We start from the raw sequence: 5,311 nt of genomic DNA, 5'->3' as shown, positions 1-5,311 counted from the left end.
ACCATTTAATGCTTAAAAAGGTCAAAAGTAGTATTTTATAATCAATACGAAATTTGATTGGGAGCCAATGCAGTGTGGATAAGACAGGGGTGATGTGGTCATATTTTCTAGTTCTAGTAAGAGGCACCTTGAACACCTAAGGGCCGTCCTTAGGTCGCTGAGGCGAGCGGGTCTCACAGCCAACCCAAAGAAGTGTGCGATTGGGTGGGTGGAAGTACGGTAGATGAACGATCCTCTCTCGCTAAGATGTCTGCCAGTTTTCTGGAAGTCCTCTCAGACTGGTGGGGGAGTATGAGAGGACTTCCAGAAAACTGGCAGACATCTTAGTCAGAGAGGATTGTTCATTTTTGTCAACCTGGAACGACCATCACTGAACAGAGGTGGGTGTCTATGACATCTTTTATCAGCCACCTACAATGCAGCCATCAGCATTCTGATTCGGATTCTATGATGATCCATGAGAGGATAAATACTGGATACTCCCTATTAGTCAGACAGAACTGAGGAAGCCTTTCGGATGAGAGGCGAAACGTTTTCAAGAATCTTCAAGCAAGTCCAGTTGCTCTCTTCTACCAACCACAGATTAACTCCCACAACATTTTCTAGTCTATCCAGAAGAATGGAATGATCAATGGTATCAAATGCTGCACTAAGATCAAACAACACAAGTAGTGAGACACAGCCCTGATCAAAAGCCAACAGTAGGTTGTTTACTACTTTAACCAGAGCTGTCTCTGTGCTATGATGAGGTCTAAATCCTGACTGATACATTTCATGGATGTTATTCCTATGTAAATATGAGCATAACTGCTGTGCCACAGCTTTTTCAAGGACCTTGGAGATAAAGGGGATGTTTGATATTGGCCGATAATTGGACAGCTGACAGGGATCAAGGTCAGGTTTTTTTTTTTTTAATCAGGGGTTTGATAACTGCTAGTTTAAAGGATTTGGGTGCATAGCCGATCCTAAGAGAATAATTTATTATTTTTAGAAGTGGTTCAATTACTTCAGGTATTATCTGTTTGAATAGGCAAACAGATAACACCTTTTTGGTTGTGAGTCCCTCATCTTCTTGTCGAGGTCCCAAGTGATTGCCTGGACAAAACATTCAAGTGTCAGGATGGGATGAGGTTCCTGGTCATGAAGAGATAGGCTGAAGATGTGTGACAAGGCATCAGCCTTGGTGTTTTTTGTGCCAGAACAATAGGATATCGTGAAATTGAAACAGGTGAAGAACAGTGCCCATCGGGCTTGGCGTGGGTTCAGTCTCTTTGCCGTCTTGAGATACTCAATTTTTTTTATGATCAGTAAAAATGACAAAGGGGTTTGTGGCCCCCTCCAACCAGTGCCGCCATTCCTCTAAGGTGAACTTGATGGCCAGTAGCTCTCAGTTCCTGATGTCATAGTTTCTCTCTGCTGAAGTGAGCTTTTTGGAGAAGAATGCTACCAGGTGGAGCTTGGGCCTTTTGCCGAAGTGCTGGGAGAGTACCCCTCCTACACCAATCTTGGAGGCATCCACTTCGAATGTGAAAGATTGGGTCTGGTCCAGATGCTAAAGGATAGGGGCTGTGGTGAAAGCCGTTTTGAGCCTGTCAAAGACCTCTTCAGCTGTAAGGTTCCAGTGAAGGCATACCCCACAGCCGAAGAGGCCTTTGACAGGATACCAGAGGATAGCGGTATTTCACTGATACCTGATTGAGGCCTCAAAAGTCTATACACGGACAAAGTCTGCACCATCTCTTCTCCATGATAAAGAATCCAGCTGATGCTGGTGAAATGGACAGGCACATGTACCCCTGCTTAAGGACCTCCTGTGTGTACTCTTCCATAGCAGCTTGTTCGTTCTGGGACAGAGGGTAAATGTGGCTGCGTGGGGGAGAAGTACCAGGCAGGAGGTTGATGGCACAATCGTATGGACGATGTGGGGGTAGGCCACATGCTTTGCCCTTGCTGAAGACCTCCCCTAGGTCTAGGTAGCACATGGGGATTGCTTCCAGGGAGTCAGGGTGAAGACTCTCTATGGAGGCGGAGGAAGGATTTAACTGAGGACATTGGAGGAAGTTCTGGAAACATGTTGGAGACCACTGGAGAATCTCCTTGTTCTGCCAGGAGATGAGTGGGTCATGAAGCTTTAGCCACAGATAGCCCAGGATGATGTCATGATGCTTGGTAGCTGTGATGAGGAGTGAGATTTGTTCAGAGTGAAGAGCTCCCACCTGAATATGCACAGGAGCGATCTAGGTGAGGAGGCCCTCCCCGATGGGGCCTCCATCGATAGACCAGATGCTGAGTGGGCTCTGTAGCAAGTTTGTGGGCAGATTGAACCTCTGGATGACTGAGCTGGCGATGAAGTTTCCCTCTGCCCCAGAGTTGATCAACACCAACAGCACTAGGGTAGAGGAAGACAGTTTCAGTAATACTGGAAGCTTGAAAGCTCAAGCTCCTAGTGAGCTCTTGGGACTCTATGAATCAGCCTTGGTCTCCTCAGAGCTGGTGTGTCGCAGGCGGACTGGACACTGGGCGATAGGGTGACTGGAGCTCCTGCAATAGAAGCACAAGCCCTCCTTCTGTCTCTGATCTCATTCAGAGCATTTCGAGTAAGCACAAGAAACTTCCATGGGAGAGCAAGAATCAGAGATCATGGCAGGCTTGGCTTCCTCCTGGAGGGATGGGCAGCTGGATAGCAGATGGTCTAGCCGAATGGTGAGATCAATGAGAGCGTCCAGAGTGATGTTAATTGCAGCATGCTAGTTCACTCAAAACTGAGGGGTGAAGTCCTTGGTGAAACACTGCCTTTAATGCTGGCTCATTCCATCCACTGGTGGCTGCAAGAGTCCGGAAATCTAGGGTGTAGTCGGCGACTCTCCTTGAACCTTGGGGGATGATGAGTAGGCTCTCGCTGACTTCAATTCCCTCTGGTTCCTGATAAAACACACGCTTGAATAACTCCAGAAAGCTGTCGTAGGAGGTGGTGTGTTTGCCTCAACTCCTCTACACTGCGCTGGCCCATTGTAGCACTTTGCCGTTTAAAAGCAAAAGAAATCCAGTGATCTTGCATTCATCCGAGACGTATGGGAGCAAGGAGAAGTACATGGAGCACTGAAGCAGAAACCCCTTGCAGCTGAGCACATTCCCGGCATACTTCTCAGGGTGTGGAAGTGGGAGCACAGGACTCAAAGGCGCTTCGGGGCACATTAGGAGGACCTGCAGCATCATAGCAGCAAGCTGAGCCATCTTGATGTTGAGATCAGCGAGCATCTGCTGATGTTCTCCTCAGAGACACCCTTGCATGATCAAAGCAGTCTGCCATGCCGCCTCTGCTGCATCCATATGCGCCAAAGTATCCTGTCAGGATGCAGGCACTTATGGATGTATGTGCAGGAGAGAGCAGGGAACACAGGCTGCAAACAAATCCAAAACTCTAGACAAAATTGAAGTCAAGGGACAGGCAGGGGTCAATTAATCATCAGACAGAATAATAAGGGCTTGAATAAAGAGTAACAAGAACGAGACAATAACAAGGGTCGAGAACATGATAAGGCAGGCAGAATAACAAGGCTTGGTATGACAGGTAAAGGCTCACTCACAACCCACCGTACGTGCTACTATGGGTGGTCTATGGTAAAAAAAATTGGCAAAACCGTGCTTGAGACTTGCGCGACACTTGCGTATGTTCAGCTCTGTAGAAGGTCGCAGACTGGCCGTGGAGACTTTTTGTCCTGCACATGCAAATTCTACTGGTCTTGCGAAAAATCAAGAATGCATGCATTATGTACGGGACCCATAATCCTTTCATACTCCTGAACCAAGACAGCAGCACAGCTAGCAGGGCCTTTGCGATGACAGTAAGACGCACGAGTGACGCACGGTCATTGTACGAGTGGCGAGCCTCAGAAGTACTACAGAAGTACTCCACACTTGCTATTTATGCGGCCCTCAAGACAGAAGTGCATCTCACTTTCTACCCTTATGTGTGGCATGCATACAGTGCACACGACCCACACACGGCATCAGGGACAAGACTCTGGGTATATATATTGGAGAGGAACCAAGGAACCAATCATGTAATGTGTAGGATTGTAGAACGGAAGAAGATGGCTGTCGCCATACCGCCACAACGACTGAGGGAGTTGGACCCTTAGAGGCAGATGATAGAAGCTGAGGAGCAGCACAAAGCGATATTGTTCTTCAGCCGAAAGACAGATGCAGAATGCTGCAAACACGCTGGTTTTATACCCACTCCTGGCTTATGTCACACGCAAGTCATGAGTGATTGTCACGTGCTAATCACGTGCGTCACACATGCTTCACAGGTGTGGCCCATACTCCTGGTGCAGGAAACTGGTAAAATGCAAGTCACATGCACTCCACACTCACTGAACACGCACTGATCACGTACATCAGACATACACTTTTCACAGGCTAACGGCACAATTTTTCCCATGCTTCAAGGAAGTCAGGCATGCAACCTGTACTTGACAAGTACTTTGCCCGTACTCCTCCCCCAAACTTTCACCTGGGTTCACCGCGACCCTGCGGCACGGCTGCGAGCTACCAAACCCTGCGACCCGTGCGTGTCCAAAACACTTACAGTGGGTTGTGATATAGTACAAGAGTTGATTTCAAGATACATTGAACTGAGTCAAATACCAAAATAAAGTCAAATATCAGATAAATGAAACTGTTGTTAAAAGCAGTTTTAGAACTGTGTTGGAATGTGTGAAAAAACATTACCTTACCCATTGTGACTTGACCTGATGGAATTAAGAGTTGGCAGTGGGAGGGGTTTTCACTCTTCTCATTGAATGGAACGGAAAATTTTCACTCTTCTTATTGAATACCCCTCCCACTGCCAGCCCTTTATCCCAAAACAATAGGACATGAATTTTTTGATGGCTAGTTAATTGTCTGAATCAATGGAGCAGATTTAAGGGTTTTTTTTTTTTTTGTGCTTGATACATTCCTAAGACTGAACAGACTCATCTTAAGTGACCAAAATGGTTCGGCACAATGGGTAAGGTAATGTGTTTTTTTGTTTGTTTGTTTGTTTGTTTGTTTGTTTGTTTGTTTGTTTTTTTCACACATTCCAACACAGTTCTAAAACTGCTTTTTACAACATCTTCATTTATCTGTTATTTTTTTAAAAGTACAATAATGACATACATAATACATAGATATTATTGTAGCTGAACTTGTGCTGAATACAAAAAAGTCATATGACTGAAAATACTGCTTAGATTTGTTGAAACTGACAATGAAATCAGAGCATACCAAAATCATTAGAGTTCTAGAAAATACCCTCAGACCCCAG

This window comes from Neoarius graeffei, chromosome 13 (genome assembly GCF_027579695.1).
Source record: "Neoarius graeffei isolate fNeoGra1 chromosome 13, fNeoGra1.pri, whole genome shotgun sequence".
Classification (NCBI taxonomy): domain Eukaryota; kingdom Metazoa; phylum Chordata; class Actinopteri; order Siluriformes; family Ariidae; genus Neoarius; species Neoarius graeffei.
This window is presented reverse-complemented; position numbering follows the sequence as displayed.